The sequence below is a fragment of the Triticum urartu genome, chromosome 7A (genome assembly GCF_056163025.1).
Source record: "Triticum urartu cultivar PI428250 chromosome 7A, HENAU_Tu73, whole genome shotgun sequence".
NCBI lineage: Eukaryota > Viridiplantae > Streptophyta > Magnoliopsida > Poales > Poaceae > Triticum > Triticum urartu.
Genome location: NC_141879.1, coordinates 82,628,667 through 82,653,356, shown reverse-complemented (window position 1 = coordinate 82,653,356; position 24,690 = coordinate 82,628,667). Strand labels below are relative to the sequence as shown.

Below are 24,690 nucleotides of genomic sequence, written 5' to 3'. Positions count from 1 at the left end.
TGCTGCAGACAGGACTGGATAACCCTTGCTGCCATAGATGTGATCTATATTCACAATGTGGCAGTGGCACAAGCAACGCAAAGCAACGTCCAATCTCTATAGCTTTTCATCCAGTGACCAGTAAGTTAGCACGACAATAGGTAATGATGGATGCCAGTTGAGCTTCCAAATTCTCCGGCTTCTACTCCTACGTGAATGATTATGCTGAAATAACAATACAAAGCATTGTTGAATTTTAAGAGAAATCATATATAGTAAAAACCAAAAATCCCACAGATATGAGGATTTATCTATAGAATTTTATGCTGAACATGTTAGTTTGATCTCCTCCGACTATCATGAATGTTCTTCTGTCTTTCGGTTGGGTGACATGGGTTACTAAATTTTAGAGAATATATATGTTTTAGGATTTTTTGTGATGTTTTGTTCAAGCAAAGAAGAAACTTAATTATGCTAATAGTTTTTGTAAATTAATTACTTTGTGTCAGAACTTTTTGTTAAATGTTTTTCCCAGGCGTAACACCAAAATATGGAGTCATAATCAGCCCTTATTTTAGTTTTGGAGATACACTATAAGTGACACAGAAAAAATACAAACATATAACATGTCTGCATATATTTCTGGCTTTTCATTGCCTCGGCTAGATTACCTGAAACTGTTGAATGAGAGGCTTTTAATTTCAGTTATCAAATTCTAAAGTTGGATCCCTTCATCAGTTGGTGATTTTGTATATGTTGTGTCACATATCTCATTCTAAATTTACCGTCTTCGGTTTAGTAAATCAGTTTTTCTTCTCTCACACAGATGTTCCATGTCATAAATAGTTTACGGATCATTTTGGTATTCCTGCAGATCTATGCAATAATGTTGCTGCGAACATATACTATTCTGTTAGGTGCCCTCAAGTTATGCACTTGAATTAATCATGGACGATCAAACATTTTAATTATCATTTATGCACCTCCTGAAGTACGTACATACTAAAAGAATAAGATACCTTCTTTTACTGGCATACTCTTGAGCTTTATTAATCCTGACTAGGATACATATAAATTCATTCAGTATAAAAAGTAGTCTTAAAAATTTCCAGCTCATGCAGTTGCGTGGGTTGATGACTAGCCGAACTGCTCTGTTGCCACTGGTTGTAACCGTGACACTTGCCTCCCCCAGAACCCCCTTATCATTGCAATCTCTGCTTGCCCAAGTTAAGGCTCCCTCCTCCTTACAAACAGCCCTCCTTGATGGTAGCTTCCCATAAAAGTATTAACCCTACAGTGGAGCCGGTTCTGCATCTTATCCTTTTCTCCCGTTGCAACGCACGGGCAATTTTCCTAGTAATAATAAAGCACGAATTGACTTTGTTGGGTTCATCGTCACAATACGCTTTCTTCTTATGTCATAATACGTTTTTACGATTATTATTTGCACCGCTTGATGAGAACAGTAACAATTTAGATTTAGTAATTTCTACGTAACACATATTTAACATGTATATGTGCCAACACATTGAGTTGTCATGCATATGCATATAAGGTAAAAAGAATTAAAATAGAAAAGTAGAAACTATAGCAGACTAACAGACACGTACGCCAAATTATCTGTACTAAAACGGAAACTTAGAACCATAGTCCATCACGTTTCATCCTCACAAAAAAAACCTATCACGTTTCTATGTGCACTTAACGGCAGGGAGACATAAATTAAAAAACAACGGAACATGCATTACTTCAATCTTTTTTTTTGAGCATCAGTACAGACACAAGCACTCATATACACGCGCATACACTCACCCCTATGAACGCATACATGCACACCCTACATCTATGAGCATCTCCAAGAGACTGAACCGGCATATCATCTTGAGATTTACGAGGCCACCGTAGGCGCCTCGTCGTCAGGAATAATGCGAGCACCAGGGTTTGAACCCTGATGGGTTGGGGGATACCACTGTCCATCTAACCATCTCAACCACAGATTGGTTCGCTGCATTACTTCAATCGGACATGGCAAGTCAAACGACCAAGCTGTAGCCAAATACGTATACGTATCAGAACTGAACACCGGTTATTAAAGAAAAAACAGAACACTGGCCAATATATCAAAACTGAACACCGGCCAGGCCATCTAAAAAACCTAAGCCCAATCCAAAAAAAGGCCCAACCACACAAGGAGTCGAGCGTGTGTGTGTGGGCTGTGGCCAGAGGCTGTGTGGAGCTGCTGAATGATGCTGCACGGCAACGATTCTGCAGAGCCACAATGTTAATTGGAGCCAAGTCGTTCATAAAGTTGGACCTCAGACTACAATGAGACAAAAATAAGAAAAATATATTCAACACTGACATTAAAATAATTTAATACTGTGAAATAATTTATTGTACTTTAGTATCGCCTAATAACAAATCTATACGTATCACGAATATATCAATATATACGTGTGGAACTAGGGTCACTAAAGCATTCACAAAATGCAATTCCGGCAAGCCTCTGTCTTTCGTAAGCAAAAAACTGAAGCAAGAGAAAGATAAACCAAGTCACACAAATTTGGAGCTCGAAGCCAAAAAAGATTGTAATGTATATATAAAGCATATTAAAAATGTTTACATTTTCTGAAAAGAGATTTCAACCTTATTTCCGGATATAATTATGACAAGATTTACACACAAGCCCAATACACGTATATATACTAGCAAAAAGGACCATGGGTTGCAACGGAAAAAAAATGAAAAAGTACTCCCTAAGTCTAATGGCTCAAGACTATTTTTTGCCGCTTCACTAAAATACTCTCTCTCTCTCTCTCCACGCGTGCGTCACCGAGGCATTCCTCATAGCATCAGTTATGTAATTTATTTGCCGACGGTCTTAAAAATACAAAACGATGTGTATGAAGTGCTACACTTTAATTATAAAATAATGGAACAACTGACCTCAAAGAAGTGGATTTGTGTTGGTGTCAATTACAGTGTCTTTTTCTTTGGAGACATGTTCATCCCTTCAGAAATAGATCAACATAAGGAAAATATGAACAACTATATTCATAGCGCACTGTTTATAAATGAAATGTTCATTACCATTTTATAAAGAATTGAACAATTTAAATATTTAAAGTGTTTTTATATTCACAGAATACCAATTTACCTCGACTGCTGATGTAGAGCTCTGTGGAGTGTACTTGTCATGGATCGACGGTGCATTCACAAAGTAAATTGCATGCTAAATCTCCTCTCACCTTATTTACCTTCTTAGTATGATCCTGCCTACTTAGGTTGTGCTTGAGCGGGCAACTTGTTATATTTTCCTTCAGATTGCAGCTCGATTGGTTGCCCTATGGGAGGTTGTCGTCCATGACGGCATTGCCACAGGACGAGAAAAAAATCTTATGAAGCCGGGTTTCTTTGCCTATAACGTGGGACCATGTACATAATACGACACATGTTTAGCACACGTCTCAATGCACTTTCTTCCCTGACTTCACATCTCCTTCAAATTCCAGGCTAGCGCGAAGGACGTTGCGCTGCTAGCCTTCTCTCCAATCTCATCAGCTCATCGTCTCCATGTATAGGAGGTTAGCTGATTAATTCATGACGGCCACGTCAGGTCGGCTAATGACTAATTTGCTTCTACATGTATGCGTACATGGTTTGCTTTGGCTAGTTAACCACTTCCATGCAAAGGAAAAAACGCAGTAGAAATCAAAAGGGCCAGTTGGTTGTTTAAATGGGCCATGCAACCAGTTATTTGGCCCCATCGAGCACCAAGCCAGTACGCCATGAGTTGCTAAAAAATAGGCAGTACGGCATGAACCGATCGAGCAACCAGCCAGGAGCCAGCCCCCAGTGAGCTACTCACGCCAGACGCCATGAATCCTAGCTAGCGGCAGCAGTGCGGCTGCCAGACGGCGGACATCGAGCAAGCGGCTGCCGTGACGGAGCGGCGAAGCAATGGAGGACAGACAGTACGATGTACACCCCCGTTAGAGGCCCCAAAAGAAGGTCCACGGTAGTATAACACACTTGCTCTAACCTGCCGTTGATGTACATCATCATCGATGTCCTTGTCGGCATTGTGTTCTACTTGGCCGTCCGCTACGGCCAGTCGCTCTTGTGCGAGTGGCGGGAGCTCCATGGCACCAGCCACGGCCCGCCTCCCGGAACCCACCTCGGGCTGAGGACATCACCGCACTTCTCACCTTCACATACAGAGACGAGTGGCGCCAACACCGTCACCCCTCGCCATTGGGCAGCTGGGGTGGCTGCCGGAGCACCAATAGTAAGAGGAGGAGGGGCAGCAAGGGGAGGGTGATGTCGGTGGAGTGCATGGTGTGCTTGAGCACAGCGACGTTGTGCGCATGCCGTCGGCGTGTAGGCAATTCTTCCTGGGCAGCTGCATCGGTACCTGGCTGTGCGAGCACTCGCCGTGTCCGGTGTGCCCGCCATCGGTAGCTGCATCGGTACCTATGTAGTCAGTATGACCCACTTCAAGCCTCAACGACCACCGCTGCTTCAAGGCCTCCTCCGCAGATCTGGATCGAGGCCTGCCGATTAAATAATCGTCGTCCCGGACACTGCCAGTTGTGTATCCACTTGGGATATATAACAAGATTTGTGTGGATTTGTTCCCTCTTCTTTGATATGTTTCGGTCCTATGCTTGTTGTGTGTCCCCCGGCAGGGTTAACAAGATTTACGTGGATTTGTTCCCTCTTCTTTGATCTGTTTCGATTCTATGCATGTTGGCTTCTGATGCAACAAGGCCGCTGACATATAAAAGTAGATGGAATCGGGTGCAAAGAAGCGGGGTGGGACTATTATTACTTTGTACATGCAGCGCGTCCTAGCGAGGAAGATTTAACCTTAACTGGGATAGTTGGGCCTGATTCGGTGTGCCAGGTCATGGGCTGTTTCGTTTGCTAACGAAACTGATGCGAAACTGAGGTACGAAGGGTGGTGAAACGGTGGACGGAGATAAAATTTAGTACCACCTCGAATATGTTTTAAATTCAAACTGAAAGCGTAAAATCACGGGGAAAAGCGTATTGTGACGGTGAACCCACAGAGTCAATCCGTGCTTTATTATTAGGGAGAGAAGTGTGGACTGACTCCCGATGGCGCGCGGATTTGTTCGTCATCTTGCGGTGGAGGGAGCAAGCAAGAGCACACGAGATAATGGACGCGAGCCCCACAGGCGGTTCTATTGCCCCGTGAACTGCAGTTCAATTGACAGCGGAAGAAGGGATTGAAACCGCGGGCCTCGGACAGCGGCGCCATTGCTCCAGGCCATGCTCCAGGTCCAGGCCGTGTCCAGACCAAAGATATGGCCGAACGGCGAGCTCGAGGGCCACTGTGTATGAGGTAGGGTGGAGGCAACCGAGCATCACGCACATGCAGCAGCTCCTCGCCACGGGCTCGCGCTATCCTGGATCCAGCGATGTTTGGAGGTCCTCATCTAGCGGCAGCAGCAGCGGAAGGACATTGGTGGCGCAAGTAGAAGGGGCAGCGAGGTGCAGGGTGCACGCGGCGATGGGGCTCGGGCAGGGTGACCGTGAGTTTGAGGCGGTCGTCAGGGACGGCAGGTTGGGGCGGGGCACGACGCCAGGGAAAGCAGTGGTCGTGCACGAGGGCTCAGACGACGATGTACTGTTGCTCGGGCGGCGAGTGGGGCGGCGGGATGGGGAGAAGGCCGGCTCTGTCGAAGAAGGACGCCGCCGGGTCTGTGGAAGAAGGCCGGAGGGGCGGGGATGGGGCCCGCCGAAGGGATCCGTGGCCGGCAGTAGGATAGTGGATGTAGGCACTAGTAGAAAACATGGCTTTGGTCTAGGCCGGGCCAGCACATTAGTCCCGATTCACTCCAGAACCGGGACCCATGGGGCCATTGGTCCCGGTTCATGAGGACAGGGGGTGGCCGGGCCTCGTGGGGCATTGGTCCTGGTTCGTCATGCCCCTTTGGTCCCGGTTGGTGGGATGAACCGGGACCAATGGGCCTCGCTCCTAGCCCACCACCATTGGTCCCGGTTGGTTGCTTGAACCGGGACCATAGGCTTCCCTTTAGTCCCGGTTCATGCCACGAACCGGGACCAATGAGGTGCCTATATATACCCCTCGCCCGCGAGCAGAGCACCCCAGTGCTCTGTTTTTCTCTGGCCGGCGAGGGGAGTGCTTTGTGGTGCTTTAGCTCACCTCCTATGCACATGAGGTGTTCGATGAAATGCCTGAGCCACACTAGTTAAGCTTTCTCCTCTCGAAGCTCGACCTCAAAGCTCCATTTTCCTTGAGATTTGTCTAGGTTTAGCGGCCCATCACGTCCCACTCCCGTCTTCACCGCCGTCGATCGCCCGCACCGATCTCGTCGTCGGCACCACCGTGGTGAGCCTCTTATTCTTATCTTCTTTCTGAAAGAAAAAATTCTTACTTTAGCTAGATAGATACTTGTCTAATTTTCTTACTTTTATTATTGCTTGTTATTATATAGTGCGATGGTTTTGGTATCCGCCCCCGTCGGCCCTCGTCCTGGCTATGATTCGGATATGGTATATACTATCTTTTTATAACTATTTGGTTCATTTATTGTTTATGACAATTATGCCGACCAACGTGACATAGGTTTTATTTATCTAGGAGGTAGTTGAACCGGAAATTCCAACCGACCCTATTGTCGAGAGGTTAAATTTAGTTGAAGAAGAAAACAATTACTTGAAGGAAAAAATAAAAAAATTGAGGAGGAGAAGATGATATTCAAGTTGCATGTTGCGGATGTCGTCGATGATCACAAGATCAAGATAGATGCAATGCGGTTGAAGATGAGAAAGATTAGAAAATATGCCATTCATACCGAGGCTTAGTATTATTATGCCGTTGGATCAATTGTTACCTTGGTTGCGATTATGATCGCATTTGTTTTCGCATTGAAATGTTTTACATAGTTTCAATGCATGGTTTAATTAATTAGATGCTCAGGAGAGCTATATGTTGTTAGATGAGAACTATGTATGTACTTTGGTTTTAATGTGATGATGAACTTCTATTAATTTGGTCACTTAATTATCTATTCATGATGTTCTGTAATGGTTTTTGACACACTTAATTATATATAATGCACGTAGATGAACCGGAAATGGATGTACGGTGATAGACACACCTCCGAGTACATTAAGGACAGGCATGAATTTCTCGAAGTGGTTGAGGCAAACAAGCAGAATGGTTTTATGTGTTGTCCACGCCCTAAATGTGGGAATACGAAGTCTTACTCTGACCGGAAAATCCTTCACACCCACCTGCTTTACAATGGTTTCATGCCACACTATAATGTTTGGATGAGGCATGGAGAAATAGGGGTTATGATGGAAGACGGTGAAGAAGAAGACGATGATGACAACTATGTGCCCCCTGAATACGGTGATTCTGCAACGGGGAAAGCTGCTGAAGATCAAGAGGAACCAGACGATGTGCCCAATGATGCTGCAACAGGGGAAGCTGCTGAAGATCATGAGGAACCAGAGGATGTGGCCGATGATGATGATCTCCGCCGGGTCATTGTCGATGTAAGGACGCAATGCGAAAGTCAAAAGGAGAAGCTGAAGTTCGATCGCATGTTAGAGGATCACAAAAAGGGTTGTACACCAATTGCGAAGATGGCAACACAAAGCTCGGTACCATACTGGAATTGGTGCAGTGGAAGGCAGAGAATGTTGTGCCTCACAAAGGATTTGAGAAGCTACTGAAAATATTGAAGAAGAAGCTTCCAAAGGATAACGAATTGCCCGACAGTACATACGCAACAAAGAAGGTCGTATGCCCTCTAGGATTGGAGGTGCAGAAGATACATGCATGCCCTAATGACTGCATCCTCTACCGCGGTGCGTACAAGGATCTGAACACATGCCCAGTATGCGGTGCATTGCGGTATAAGATCAGACGAGATGACCCAGGTGATGTTGACGGCGAGCCCCCTAGGAAGAGGGTTCCTGCGAAGGTGATGTGGTATGCTCCTATAATACCACGGTTGAAACGTCTGTTTAGAAAAGAAGAGCATGCCAAGTTGATGCGATGGCACAGTGAGGACCGTAAGAAAGACGGGAAGTTGAGAGCACCGGCTGACGGGTTGCAGTGAAGAAAAATTGAGAGAAAGTACTGGCCTGAGTTTGCAAGTGACCCAAGGAACATATGGTCTGGTTTAAGCGCGGATGGCATTAATCCTTTTGGGGAGCAGAGCAGCAATCACAACACCTGGCCCGTTACTCTATGTATGTATAACCTTCCTCCTTGGATGTGCATGAAGCGAAAGTTCATTATGATGCCAATTCTCATCCAAGGCCCTAAGCAACCCGGCAACGACATTGATGTGTTCCTAAGGCCATTAGTTGAAGAACTTTTATAGCTGTGGAATGCAAACGGTGTACGTACGTGGGATGAGCACAAACAGGAGGAATTTAACCTGCACGCGTTGCTGTTTGTAACCATCAACGATTGGCCCGCTCTCAGTAACCTTTCAGGACAGACAAACAAGGGATACCACGCATGCACACACTGTTTAGAAGAAACTGAAAGTATATACCTGGACAAATGCAGGAAGAATGTGTACCTGGGCCATCATCGATTTCTTCCGACCAACCATCAATGTCGAAAAAAAGGCAAGCATTTCAAAGGGGAGGCAGATCACCGGAAGAAGCCTGCCATGCGTACCGGTGATCACGTACTTGCGATCACGTAATCTTTGGAAAGGGTCCCGGCAGACTAGCTGTTCCGAATGACACTGAGGGACACACACCCATGTGGAAGAGGAAATCTATATTTTGGGACCTACCCTACTTGAAAGACCTAGAGGTCCGCTCTTCAATCGACGTGATGCATGTGACGAAGAACCTTTGCGTGAACCTGCTAGGCTTCTTGGGCGTGTATGGGAAGACAAAAGATACACCTGAGGCACGGGAGGACCTGCAACGTTTGCACGAAAAAGATGGCATGCCTCCGAAGCAGTATAAAGGTCCTGCCAGCTACGCTCTTAAGAAAGAAGAGAAAGAAATTTTCTTTGAATGCCTGCTCAGTATGAAGGTCACGACTGGATTCTCGTTGAATATAAAGGGAATAATAAATATGCCAGAAAAAAAGTTCCAGAACCTAAAGTCTCATGACTGCCACATGATTATGATGCAATTGCTTCCGGTTGCATTGAGGGGGCTTCTACCGGAAAACGTCCGATTAGCCATTGTGAAGTTATGTGCATTCCTCAATGCAATCTCTCAGAAGGTGATCGATCCAGAAATCATACCCAGGCTAAGGAGTGATGTGGTGCAATGTCTTGTCAGTTTCGAGCTGGTGTTCCTGAAGGAAATATGCCCTAGAGGCAATAATAAAGTTATTATTTATTTCCTTATTCCATGATAAATGTTTATTATTCATGCTAGAATTGTATTAACCGGAAACATAATACATGTGTGAATACATAGACAAACAGAGTGTCACTAGTATGCCTCTACTTGACTAGCTCGTTAATCAAAGATGGTTATGTTTCCTAACCATGGACAAAGAGTTGTTATTTGATTAACGGGATCACATAATTAGTTGAATGATCTGATTGACATGACCCATTCCATTAGCTTAGCACCCGATCATTTAGTATGTTGCTATTGCTTTCTTCATGACTTATACATGTTCCTATGACTATGAGATTATGCAACTCCCGTTTGCCAGAGGAACACTTTGTGTGCTACCAAACGTCACAACTTAACTGGGTGATTATAAAGGAGCTCTACAGGTGTCTCCAAAGGTACATGTTGAGTTGGCGTATTTCGAGATTAGGATTTGTCACTCCGATTGTCGGAGAGGTATCTCTAGGCCCTCTCGGTAATGCACATCACTTAAGCCTTGCAAGCATCGCAACTAATGAGTTAGTTGCGGGATGATGTATTACAGAACGAGTAAAGAGACTTGCCGGTAACGAGATTGAACTAGGTATAGGATACCGATGATCGAATCTCAGGCAAGCAACATACCGATGACAAAGGGAACAACGTATGTTGTTATGCGGTCTGACCGATAAAAGATCTTCGTAGAATATGTAGGAGCCAATATGAGCATCCAGGTTCCGCTATTGGTTATTGACCAGAGACGTGTCTTGGTCATGTCTACATTGTTCTCGAACCCGTAGGGTCCGCACGCTTAAGGTTACGATGACAGTTATATTATGAGTTTATGCATTTTGATGCACCGAAGGTTGTTCGGAGTCCCGGATGTGATCACGGACATGACAAGGAGTCTCGAAATGGTCGAGACATAAATATTGATATATTGGACGGCTATATTCGGACACCGGAAGTGTTCCGGGTGATTTCGGAGAAAACCGGAGAGCCGGAGGGTTACCGGAACCCCCCCGGGAGAAGTAATGGGCCATATGGGCCTTAGTGGAGAGAGAGAGGGGCAGCCAAAGGTGGGCCACGCGCCTCCTCCCCCCTGGTCCGAATTGGACTAGGAGAGGGGGGGGGGCGGCGCCCCCCTTTCCTTCTTCCTCCCCACTTCTTTCCCCCTCCTAGTAGGAGTCCTGCTCCTACTAGGAGGAGGACTCCTCCTTGGCGCGCCATAGGGGCTGGCCGGCCTCCTCCCCCTTGCTCCTTTATATACGGGGGCAGGGGCACTCCTAGACACACAAGTTGATCCACGTGATCATATTCTTTGCCATGTGCGGTGCCCCCTTCCACCATAGTCCTCGATAATATTGTAGCGGTGCTTAGGCGAAGCCCTGCGACAGTAGTACATCAAGATCGTCACCACGCCGTCATGCTGACGGAACTCTTCCCCGACACTTTGCTGGATCAGAGTCCGGGGATCGTCATCGAGCTGAATGTGTGCTAGAACTCGGAGGTGCCGTAGTTTCGGTGCTTGATCGGTCGGGCCGTGAAGACGTACGACTACATCAACCAAGTTAACGCTTCCGTTGTCGATCTACAAGGGTACGTAGATCACACTCTCCCCCTCTCGTTGCTATGCATCACCATGATCTTGCGTGTGCATAGGAAATTTTTTGAAATTACTACGAAACTCAACAGTGCCATCCGAGCCTAGGTTTTATATGTTGATGTTATATGCACGAGTAGAACACAAGTGAGTTGTGGGCGATATAAGTCATACTGCTTACCAGCATGTCATACTTTGGTTCGGCGGTATTGTTGGACGAAGCGGCCCGGACCGACATTACGCGTACGCTTACGCGAGACCGGTTCTCCCGACGTGCTTTGCACATAGGTGGCTTGCGGGTGATAGTTTCTCCAACTTTAGTTGAACCGAGTGTGGCTACGCCCGGTCCTTGTGAAGGTTAAAACAGCACCAACTTGACAAACTATCGTTGTGGTTTTGATGCGTAGGTAAGATTGGTTCTTGCTTAAGCCCGTAGCAGCCACGTAAAACATGCAACAACAAAGTAGAGGATGTCTAACTTGTTTTTGCAGGCATGTTGTGATGTGATATGGTCAAGACATGATGCTAAATTTTATTGTATGAGATGATCATGTTTTGTAACCGAGTTATCGGCAACTGGCAGGAGCCATATGGTTGTCGCTTTATTGTATGCAATGCAATCGCGCTGTAATGCTTTACTTTATCACTAAGCGGTAGCGATAGTCGTGGAAGCATAAGATTGGTGAGACGACAACGATGCTACGATGGAGATCAAGGTGTCGCGCCGGTGACGATGGTGATCATGACGGTGCTTCGGAGATGGAGATCACAAGCACAAGAGGATGATGGCCATATCATATCACTTATATTGATTGCATGTGATGTTTATCTTTTATGCATCTTATCTTGCTTTGATTGACGGTAGCATTATAAGATGATCTCTCACTAATTATCAAGAAGTGTTCTCCCTGAGTATGCACCGTTGCGAAAGTTCTTCGTGCTGAGACACCACGTGATGATCGGGTGTGATAGGCTCTACGTTCAAATACAACGGGTGCAAAACAGTTGTACACGCGGAATACTCAGGTTATACTTGACGAGCCAAGCATATACAGATATGGCCTCGGAACACGGAGACCGAAAGGTCGAGCGTGAATCATATAGTAGATATGATCAACATAGTGATGTTCACCAATGAAACTACTTCATCTCACGTGATGATCGGACATGGTTTAGTTGATTTGGATCACGTGATCACTTAGAGGATTAGAGGGATGTCTATCTAAGTGGGAGTTCTTAAGTAATATGATTAAATTGAACTTAAATTTATCATGAACTTAGTCCTGGTAGTATTTTGCAAATCACGTTGTAGATCAATAGCTCGCGTTGTTGCTTCCCTGTGTTTATTTTGATATGTTCCTAGAGAAAATTGTGTTGAAAAATGTTAGTAGCAAAAATGCGGATTGGATCCGTAATCTGAAGTTTATCCTCATTGCTGCACAGAAGAATTATGTCCTTAATGCACCGCTAGGTGACGGACCTATTGCAGGAGCGGATGCAGACGTTATGAACGTTTGGCTAGCTCAATATGATGACTACTTGATAGTTTAGTGCACCATGCTTAACGGCTTAGAATCGGGACTTCAAAGACGTTTTTGAACGTCATGGACCATATGAGATGTTCCAGGAGTTGAAGTTAATATTTCAAGCAAATACCCGAGTTGAGAGATATGAAGTCTCCAACAAGTTCTATAGCTAAAAGTTGGAGGAGAATCACTCAACTAGTGAGCATGTGATCAGATTGTCTGGGTATTACAATCGCTTGAATCAAGTGGGAGTTAATCTTCCAGATAAAACAGTGATTGACAGAATTCTCTAGTCACCATCACCAAGTTAGTAGAACTTCATGATGAACTATATTATGCAAGGGATGACGAAAACGACTCCCAAGCTTTTCATGATGATGAAATCAATGAAGGTAGAAATCAAGAAAGAGCATCAAGTGTTGACGGTTGACAAGACCACTAGTTTCAAGAAAAAGGGCAAAGGGAAGAAGGGAAACTTCAAGAAGAACGGCAAGCAAGTTGATGCTCAAGTGAAGAAGCCCAAGTCTGGTCCTAAGCCTGAGACTAAGTGCTTCTACTGCAAAGGGACTGGTCACGGGAAGCAGAACTACCCCAAGTGATTGGCGGATAAGAAGGATGGCAAAGTGAACATAAGTATATCTGATATACATGTTATTGATGTGTACTTTACTAGTGTTTATATCAACCCCTCAGTATTTGATACTAGTTCAGTTGCTAAGAGTAGTAACTCGAAACGGGAGTTGCAAAATGAGGAGAGACTAGTTAAGGGTGAAGTGACGATGTGTGTTGGAAGTGGTTCCAAGATTGATATGATCATCATCACACACTCCCTATACTTTCGGGATTAGTGTTGAACCTAAATAAGTGTTATTTGGTGTTTGCGTTGAGCATGAATATGATTTGATCATGTTTATTGCAATACGGTTATTCATTTAAGTTAGATAATAATTGTTGTTCTGTTTACATGAATAAAACCTTATATGGTTACACACCCAATGAAAATGGTTCATTGGATCTCGATCGTAGTGATACACATAATCATAATATTGAAACCAAAAGATGCAAAGTTAATAATGATAGTGCAACTTATTTGTGGCACTGCCGTTTAGGTCATATTTGTGTAAAGCGCATGAAGAAACTCCATGCTGATGGGCTTTTGGGATCACTTGATTATGAATCAGTTGATGCTTGCGAACCATGCCTCATGGGCAAGATGACTAAGACTCTGTTCTTCGGAACAACGGAGCGAGCAATAGATTTGTTGGAAATCATACATACTGATGTATGTGGTCCGTTGAATATTGAGGCTCGCGACACGTATCATTATTTTCTGATCTTCACAGATGATTTGAGCAGATATGAGCATATCTACTTGATGAAACACAAGTCTGAAACATTTGAAAAGTTCAAAGAATTTCAGAGTGAAGTGGAGAATCATCGTAACAAAAATAAAAGTTTCTACGATATGATCGCAGAAGTAAAATATTTGAGTTACGAGTTTGGCCTTCAATTAAAAACAATGTGAAATAGTTTCACTACTCACGCCACCTGGAACACCACAGTGTAATGGTGTGTCCGAACATCATAGCCGTACTTTATTAGATATGGTGCGATCTATGATATCTCTTACCGATCTACCACTATCGTTTTGGGGTTATGCATTAAAGACAGCTGCATTCACGTTTACAAGGGCACCATCTAAGTCCGTTGAGACGACACAATCTGAACTGTGGTTTGGCAAGAAACCAAAGTTGTCGTTTCTTAAAGTTTGGGATTGTGATGCTTATATGAAAAAGTTTCATCCTGATAAGCTCAAACCCAAATCGGAGAAATATGTCTTCATAGGATACCCAAAGGAGACTATTGGGTACACCTTCTATCACAAATCCGAAGGCAAGACATTCATTGCTAAGAATGGATCCTTTCTAGAGAAGGAGTTTTTCTCGAAAGAAGTGAGTGGGAGGAAAGTAGAAAACTTGATAAGGTAATTGTACCTTCTCCCTTATTGGAAAATAGTTCATCACAGAAATCTGTTCTTGTGACTACTACACCAATTAGTGAGGAAGCTAATGATGATGATCATGTAACTTCAAATCAAGTTACTACCGAATCTCATAGGTAAACCAGAGTGAGAATCGCACCAGAGTGGTAAAGTAATCCTGTTCTGGAAGTCATGTTACTAGACCATGACGAACTTGCGAACTATGAGGAAGTGATGATGAGCCCAGATTCCGCAAAATGGCTTGAGGCCATGAAATCTGAGATGGGATCCATGTATGAGAACAAAGTATGGACTTTGGTTGACTTGCCCAATGATCGGCAAGCCATAGAAAATAAATGGATCTTCAAGAGGAAGACGGACGCTGATAGTAGTGTTACTATCTACAAAGCTAGAATTGTCGCAAAATGTTTTCGACAAGTTCAAAGTGTTGACTACGATGAGAGTTTCTCACTCGTATCTATGCTTAAATCTGTCCGAATCATGTTAGCAATTGCCGCATTTTGTGAAATCTGGCAAATGGATAACAAAACTGCAATCCTTAATGGATTTCTTAAAGAAGAGTTGTATATGATGCAACCAGAAGTTTTTGTCAATCCTAAAGGTGTTAACAAAATATGCAAACTCCAGCGATCCATCTATGGACTGGTGTAAGCATCTCGGAGTTGGAATATACGCTTTGATTAGTTGATCAAAGCATATAGTTTTATACAGACTTGCGGTGAAGCCTGTATTTACAAGAAAGTGAGTGAGAGCACTACAACATTTCTGATAAGTATATGTGAATGACATATTGTTGATCGGAAATAATGTAGAATTATTCTGCAAAGCATAAAGGAGTGTTTGAAAGGAGTTTTTCAAATAAAGACCTCGGTGAAGTTGCTTACATATTGAGCATCAAGATCTATAGAGATAGATCAAGACGCTTGATAAGGTTTTTCGATAAATACATACCTTGACAAGATTTTGAAGTAGTTCAAAATGGAACAGTCAAAGAAAGAGTTTCTTGCCTGTGTTACAAGGTGTGAAATTGAGTAAGACTCAAAGTCCGACCACGGCAGAAGATAGAAAGAGAATGAATGTCATTGCCTATGCCTTGGTCATAGGTTCTATAAAGTATGCCATGCTGTGTACCAGATCTATTGTATACCCTACCACTGAGTTTGGCAAGGGAGTATAATAGTGATCTAGGAGTAGATCACTGGACAGCGGTCAAAATTATCCTTAGTGGAATAAGGATATGTTTCTCGATTATGGAAGTGAAAAAAGGTTCGTCGTAAAGGGTTACGCCGATGCAAGTTTTGACACTAATCTAGATGAATCTAAGTCTCAATCTAGATACATATTGAAAGTGGGAGCAATTAGCTAGAGTAGCTCCGTGCAGAGCATTGTTGACATAAATATTTGCAAAATACTTACGGATCTGAATATAACAGACCCGGTGACTAAAATTATCTCACAAGCAAAACATGATCACACCTTAGTACTCTTTGGGTGTTAATCACATAGCGATGTGAACTAGATTGCTGACTCTAGTAAACCCTTTGGGTGTTGGTCACATATCGATGTGGACTATGGGTGTTAATCACATGGTGATGTGAACTATTGCTATTAAATCACATGGCGATGTGAACTAGATTGACTCTAGTGCAAGTGGGAGACTGAAGGAAATATGCCCTAGAGGCAATAATAAAGTTATTATTTATTTCCTTATTCCATGATAAATGTTTATTATTCATGCTAGAATTGTATTAACCAGAAACATAATACATGTGTGAATACATAGACAAATAGAGTGTCACTAGTATGCCTCTACTTGACTAGCTCGTTAATCAAAGATGGTTATGTTTCCTAACCATGGACAAAGAGTTGTTATTTGATTAACGGGATCACATCATTAGTTGAATGATCTGATTGACATGACGCATTCCATTAGCTTAGCACCCGATCGTTTAGTATGTTGCTATTGCTTTCTTCATGACTTATACATGTTCCTATGACTATGAGATTATGCAACTCCCGTTTGCCAGAGGAACACTTTGTGTGCTACCAAACGTCACAACGTAACTGGGTGATTATAAAGGAGCTCTACAGGTGTCTCCAAAGGTACATGTTGAGTTGGCGTATTACGAGATTAGGATTTGTTACTCCGATTGTCGGAGAGGTATCTCTGGGCCCTCTCGGTAATGCACATCACTTAAGCCTTGCAAGCATTGCAACTAATGAGTTAGTTGCGGGATGATGTATTACAGAACGAGTAAAGAGACTTGCCGGTAACGAGATTGAACTAGGTATAGGATACCGACGATCGAATCTCGGGCAAGCAACATACCGATGACAAAGGGAACAACGTATGTTGTTATGCGGTCTGACCGATAAAAGATCTTCGTAGAATATGTAGGAGCTAATATGAGCATCCAGGTTCCGCTATTGGTTATTGACCAGAGACGTGTCTCGGTCATGTCTACATTGTTCTCGAACTCGTAGGGTCCGCACGCTTAAGGTTACGATGACAGTTATATCATGAGTTTATGCATTTTGATGTACCGAAGGTTGTTCGGAGTCCCGGATGTGATCACGGACATGACGAGGAGTCTCGAAATGGTCGAGACATAAAGATTGATATATTGGACGGCTATATTCGGACACCGGAAGTGTTCCGGGTGATTTTGGAGAAAACCGGAGAGCCGGAGGGTTACCGGAACCCCCCCCCCCGGGAGAAGTAATGGGCCATATGGGCCTTAGTGGAGAGAGAGAGGGGCAGCCAGAGGTGGGCCGCGCGCCTCCTCCCCCCTGGTCCGAATTGGACTAGGAGAGGGGGGGCGGCGCCCCCTTTCCTTCTTCCTCCCCACTTCTTTCCCCCTCCTAGACTCCTACTAGGAGGAGGACTCCTCCTTGGCGCGCCATAGGGGCCGGCCGGCCTCCTCCCCCTTGCTCCTTTATATACGGGGGCAGGGGGCACCCCTAGACACACAAGTTGATCCATGTGATCATATTCTTAGCCGTGTGCGGTGCCCCCCTCCACCATAGTCCTTGATAATATTGTTGCGGTGCTTAGGCGAAGCCCTGCGACAGTAGTACATCAAGATCGTGCTGACGGAACTCTTCCCCGACACTTTGCTGGATCGGAGTCCGGGGATCATCATCGAGCTGAACGTGTGCTAGAACTCGGAGGTGCCGTAGTTTCGGTGCTTGATCGGTCGGGCCGTGAAGACGTACGACTACATCAACCAAGTTAACGCTTCCGTTGTCGATCTACAAGGGTACGTAGATCACACTCTCCCCCTCTCGTTGCTATGCATCACCATGATCTTGCGTGTGCGTAGGAAATTTTTTGAAATTACTACGAAACCCAACAGTTCCCACCATCCTTCTTCAATATCATGACGCACGTCCTAGTTCATTTAGTCGACGAGATTGTCATTCTGGGGCCCCCGATAACTTCAACACGTGGGGGGGCCGATATACCCCCTCCCCGATAATATTTTTTTATGTACGTATGTGTCGATATAAACTCCCGATAACTTCAACACGTGGGGGGTCGATATACCCCCTCCCGATAACTTCAACATGAGGGGGGTCGATATACCCCCTCCCGATAACTTCAACACGGGGGGGGGGGGGGGGTCGATATACCCCCTCTCGATAACTTCAACACGAGGGGGGCTCGATATACCCCGTGTCCCGATAACTTCAACACGAGGGGGGGGGTTCGACCTACCCCCTCCCCGATAACATTATTTTCCCATGTATGTATGTTGTCGTTGTCGATATAACCCCCTCCCGGATAACTTCGGCCGTGATAACTTATACCCTAGAAAAAAACGATGTCGGTCTCCTACCCCCTCCCGCCGCATGCTGTCATGTTTGTGTAATAATTGTCATGTTGTAATATTTGCAGAAACAATGGAGTTCGGACGAGACGAGGAACAAGAACAGGTGTTGGGGGACATAATCTTAGCCGAAGGTGATGTCATGTCGTATCTTAACGACAATGATGGTCTGGAAGCAGAACATGGTGCAGAAGAAGTAGGCTACGGTGATCGAAGAATGGAGGAGGAAACACATGATTATGATGGCTCCGGTGACCCAATGCTGGTGCAAGAAGGAGCCCGTGGTGACGGCTCCGGTGACCGAACAGAGTCCGGCCAGGTAAATATATTAGTTAAGCCTGTGATGACTAGCTAATTGATGCATTCATTGTTTTGGTATGTACACATATGAATTAACTCTCGTCTAATTCTTCTTTTTTCTAGCCCTCCGGATCGAGCACAACTTCAGTAAAGAGACGAGGCCCAAAGAAAAAGTTGCGCTCGGATGAAAGGTTTGAGATCACAGAAATCACGCACGATGGCATGCCGACTGAACCCATCCGGGCAAAGGAAGCATTTTATGCTCAGTGCGGGGTTCTTGTTAGGGACAAGATCCCGATCAACATCCAGCAATGGTATAAGCCTAAGAACGAAGACCCTGAGGTGTCTTATGTCAATGTTATGCAGAAAGATGATCTTTAGACTGAGCTGAAGGAAAATGTCACGATACCGCCAGAGGAGGATCCGGAGAAGCCAGTTAAAGAGCAATTAATCAAGTCTCATGCTCTTAAGAAGATGGCAGAGCTATTCAGGAGGTGCAAGAAAGAGCTGAAAACGTTTTTCGACAACGAAGAGACACCAGAATTCATCGGCAGATATGAGAAGATCAGAGATCACTGGCCCGCATTTGTGGCCTAGAAGACATCGGAAAAGAGTAAGAAGATGTCGGCGACAAACAAGAAACATGCTGCAAAGAAGAAGCTTCACCATCGCATGGGGTCAGGTGGCTACCTCAAAGCCCGGCCTAAGTGGGCTAAGACTGAGAATGATCTGCTTGATAAAGGGATCGAACCAGAGACAATGAACTGGCCAGACCATTGCCAGACTTGGTTCTTCGGGGCTGGCGGAACCGTGGACCCTGTATCAGGGAAATGCGTTTGGACGGACGAGCAAATGAACATACCAATCAAGAAGCTAACGCACTATATCGATGCAGCGCAGCAAGGGACGTTTGTTCCAGACAGAGAGAACGACGAGCTCACAATGGCCCTCGGGAATCCTGAGCACCCTGGACGGACACGAGGCACGCCAGGCTCCGTTCCGTGGAAGGCTGGTTTTCCGGACGCAGGCGGTTACAAATGTCAGGAGAGGAGGAAAAAAGTGCAGCAGACCCAAATGCAGGCGCTGCACGCAAGGGTACAAGCGATAGAGGAACGAGAAGCAAATCACAGCAAACGAACTGCCGAAGCTTCCCCCGAAGCTACCCCGCCATCTCAGCGGAGAAGCAGTGTGGCTTCCACCGAGCTGGTTCAGCCGGAGCATGTCTTGACGGCTCCTGCCAGCTATCCCGTGGATGCTATCACGGAGTCTCAAATTGCCACCTTATGACGCAATGGATGAATTTGAAGGTTAAGGCGGCTGTTGGCTCTATTTTTCCTACTGAACCCGGCGCAATTTTTCACTGCCAGCCGATTCCAGAAGGATATGCTAGGGTGATGGTGGATGAAATAACGGAGGGATTTGAGGACCTCCAGCTTGACCACCCTACCGGTGAAGGGGAGACTCGGCTGGGTTCTGCTCTGAAGACTCCAGCATGCCTATGGCGGAAGGAGCTCATCAACCTTCCGAACTGGACGCCTCCGCCTCCTCCTCCTCCTCCGGCGAGTCAGGGCACTCCGCCTCCTCCACCGCCCCCTCCTCCGGCGAGTGACGATCAGGGCACTCGGCCTCCTTCTCCGGCGCGTGGCGGCACTCCGCCTCCTTCTCCGCCTGCGCCGGCGCGCCCGAACAGCCAGCCTCCTCCTTCTCCGCCTCGTCAGCAAGGGCAGAAGAGACCCGCCGCCGCTCCGGCTGCTCCGGCGCATCGTAGTCCTTCTCCTCCGCCTCGTAAGCAAGGAAAGAAGACAGCCGCAGCCGCTCTGTCTGCTCTGCCGGCGTCAAGCAGTACAGCCAGAGGCGGGAGCCAATACATATTCGGTCCTTCTCTGAAGACTCCAGAGAAGTTACCATACGAGAGGACCCCGGAGGAGAACGCCGAGGTCGCGCGAGATGAAGTGAGGAACTTCTTTGAAGGGGTGAAAGCAAAGAAACATCCACCTCCAGAGGGGAAGGTAGATCCGGTGAAAGCGAAGCGCACTCTGGCTGCCCTGAAAAAACCAGCAAAGTCTCCGCTGATAGGCAACTATGAGCGCATTATTGAAAAGTCATTTGTCGAAGCGGAGCGGTCGGGAAGTACTGTCAATGATCAAAGGTTAAAAGAACGATGAGCTGGGAAAAAAATTGCCCAGCTCGGCGAACAAGCGAACCAATCGTACCCCCCGCTCAAGGTGCCTACTAATGATCCGAGGATGGTGCCCGGTTATAGCAATCTTGGAGATTACCTGACCGACGATGTACATTATGAGTTCTTGGAGGTGGAGGAACACAAATACGAGTACGGGAAGCCTCTCGTCAAAGATGAAAGATCTCTAACAACGATGATGCGAACATTCCATGATTGGTACATGAAAACCTATAGAGAGTCTGGGGGGAGGAATACTTTGATGCTGAGAGTTAGAGAGGAGCATGACCTCGTTGGAATTGAACTGTTGAATGTTCTATTTGAGGAGTTCTTCTCATTTTTCAATCAAAAGGCCCTCAATAAAGCAACGGTCACTTGCTACTGTCTGTAAGTAGTACTACTTCTGTCATTAAGTCTCTCTATATAGGTCAGCTCTTTCATTGCATGTATTTATAATTATCCTCACTATATTATGCAGATTGAAGATCGCCGAATTGAAGAAAAGACAAATCGGTGATATTGGGTTCATTAACACAAATCTCATAGATGCAACTGAGGTTAAATATCATGCCGAAGATACCGAGGCCAACTTGCTACGATCGTTTGTAATAAATGAAAACAAAGATATAATACTCTTTCCTTACAACTTCAAGTGAGTGGTACTGTCTTGTGCATATTCGATTTCCCTTATTAGTCCAGGTTATAGTAATGTAATTGATGAGTTATGCATGTGTGCACAGGTTCCACTATATTCTCCTAGAGATTAAGCTTGAGCAGAGACTAGTAACCGTCTTAGACTCGAGACGAAAAGATACCCGGGACTATGCGGACATGACTCAAATCCTCGAGAAGTAAGTTAAATCGATCATTATCCACCATATCAGCAACTTTGTTCATTTCCTGATATCAAGTAATTGTTTTCTTTGTCTGGCAGGGTTTGAAGAAAATTCACCAAAAAAGCTCCGGAGTGCCGAAGAAGCTGCAATTTAGACACCCGAAAGTAAGTACTATAATAACATGTTCCACGCATCTCCTAGTGATTCAAGCGCTAGTTTCATCAATACCATTTGGTATGCTTGCTTATCAGTTTGATTGACCTCTATTTCTTGTAAAGTGGTTTGGCAGGAACAAGGGAATGATTTCTGTGGATACTACGTTTGCGAGTCCATCCACCACACGACCTGTGAACGGGGGTACTCTGATGAACAATATAAAGTGTGTAAGCAATAATATTCATAATTTTATTTTATTACCATCATTTGTGTTGAGTTTCATTTATTCATATATATATATATATATATATATATATATATATATATATATGTATGTATGTATTGACCCCCTTCTTCAAATTAGATCTTTCGGATGCGGGATGAACTCCTAGCAGCAGATCGTATGCGAGCAATTCAAGAGGAATTGGCGGCATTCTTCCTTGACCACGTGATCGCTGAAGACGGAGAATACTATGTGGATCCTGTATTCGTATGTAATTAGGAGATTATATTGTAAGAGATAATTATTGTATATATGTAGCCGGTAGTGTCGGATAGATATACGAGAACTTGTTGTTCGACCAATCTCTCGGAGAAGGAGAGGTGGTCGATACCACTTCTCTCTGTATGCATATATGTTCATGACGATCTTCTGTTTCCTTTGTTTGCTTACCAGCTAGCTAGCGTGTCTAGTCCTCTCTATACGTATATAGTACGTAGCGTCGACCAAGCACGGACATAAGAGATGACACTTCTCTCTATTAATTAGCTAGCTAACACAATATATGAAACACCTAAATTAACCTCCCAAAACCCCCAACCCCCCCCCCCTTTCAAAAAAACAAAAAACTTAGCCCCTGAAATACTGACGCGTGGATGCCTATTGGTCCCGGTTGGTGCCACCAACCGGGACCAAAGGCCCTCCTGCCTGGGCTCGGTGCACCAGCCACGTGGAGGCCCATCTGTCCCGGTTCCTGTTTGAACCGGGACTAAAGGGCCAGGGCATTAGTAACGACCCTTTAGTCCCGGTTCAAAAACCGGGACAAAAGGCCCTTACCAACCGGGACAGAAGACCCTTTTTCTACTAGTGAGGGTGCGGGAGGATGGGGGCAGCGTGCCAGGAAGGGCAACGGGTAGGCAGGGGTTGGGAGGTCGGAGGACGAGGGCCTGGGGCTGGAGACCGGGAAGTTCGCAGCGGCGGCACGCTGGAAAAGTCTGTGGTGGCGGCGCGCTGGTGCAGATTGAGGTTGCAGTGTGCTGGGTCTCGGCGGCGGTGGCGCAATGAGCAGTTGGCGGTGACGGCAGGATGATTTGGGAATGACGGGGTCGGGTGGGTTCTTTTTTTTGTTTACATGCATCGTTTGACTAGGAAGATTTCAGATAGTGTACCACCTCCTGAAAATTGTTTAACAAAAAAGTTCTCGGTGGCCATGAACACCAGATGGCAATGCACCTGATGGCCATGGATAAAATCATCTTTTCAACTATCTCTTGACAGACAACTAATGTTCAACTAAATAGCCGTGAAATTTTTGGGAGAGGGGAATTTTGAGTGGCATATATGGTTGAAATTTGAGTAGTAATACTCAAGAAAATATAACAAACAAAATGTTCATGTTTTAAAAAATGTTTGCAAATAGTATAAAATGTTCATGAATTCAAAAAATATTCTTGATTTTAGAAAATGTTCAAAAATTTGTAGAAGTGTTCATGAATTTGAAAAATGTTCACGATTTCACATATGTGCATGAGTTCAAAAAAGTGTTCATGATTTCAGGAAAAAATTGAGAGTGATAATCTATCTCGATGATGCAGCAAAATATGGTCATGCCATTGAAGATTATGATTTTTTTCCGGTGCAACGCACGGATCCTTTTGCTAGTAATAATAATAATAATAAAGGACGAAGGCTTTAATGGTTCTTCATCCGTCACCTCTTTATATACGTTGATTTTATGTTAACTATAACTATTGGCGGCCGAGATATAACCCTGGCTGGCCAGAACTCACCTAAGGCTGAATACTTAATATACTAAATCTAGCTAGGTTTAATTTACCTTGTTTTTTTTGACTTTTTTCTATCTGTAAAAATCTAGCCAATGAAGGCTCGCCACGTTATTTATTGAGGGATCTGGCAGGGTACGATCCTGGGTGCATTATGCGATTTTGCATGGATCCCTTCAAATGTCACTGCATGCGGAGTGGTGTTCATTTGCATGTGCGTCTTTTGAAGGGATCCATGCATGTGCCGTGGCGTGCACGTACCTTTTTTTCCAGACGTTTTGCATGAGCGGTTCTAGATATTTTTGTTTAGAATGTGTTGGCGGATACACACGTTGGCACGTTATGGGGTTTGACGCGTGCCGGAATTTTTGTTGTTGGACGGTGCCGCTTCTAGCATTGTTCTAGGGGTCGCTTTTTAACGATGATTCTAGGCACCGCTTCCATCGGTGGTTCTGGTGGTTTGGAAGTTCTATCTATAAATACGGGCCTCCTGCTTTCATTTTTTCTTGCCTTGGGGTGACGACGAGAAGAGCACGGGAGAAGCCGGTGAGAGAAACCACGGTGCACACGGACGGCGGGAGGCGAGGCCGGCGCCGAGTCCGCGTCAAAGCACACACCGGAGGGGCTTCTCTTCTACTTTTTCCGGCCCTTCGCGCCCGACGTGTTCGCCTCGACAGTCCTTCCTCTCCGTCGTCGACTATGCATGATCTTTTGTCTACGGCGCAGGACGATGTGAAGCGTTGCCCCAGTGGGTACATCGGCCGTGGCGCTACCGACTCCTCGGGCGTGTCCATTGAGATCTCCTGGAGAGTTGACTGCGTCCGGGTCGTTCCACAAGGGCAGAGCGACAGCTGCTGCGGTGAGGCAGAGGTCTAGAGGAAAAGATGAGGTCGGCGCTGTCCAGGTTGGTGGCCG

At 45.2% G+C, this 24,690-nt stretch overlaps 1 pseudogene; it reads left to right on the top strand.

The window, feature by feature from the left end:
• The first annotated feature begins 7,544 nt into the window (after window positions 1-7,544).
• Window positions 7,545-18,981, top strand: LOC147958027 (uncharacterized; annotated as a pseudogene).
• Window positions 18,982-24,690: the final 5,709 nt, after the last annotated feature.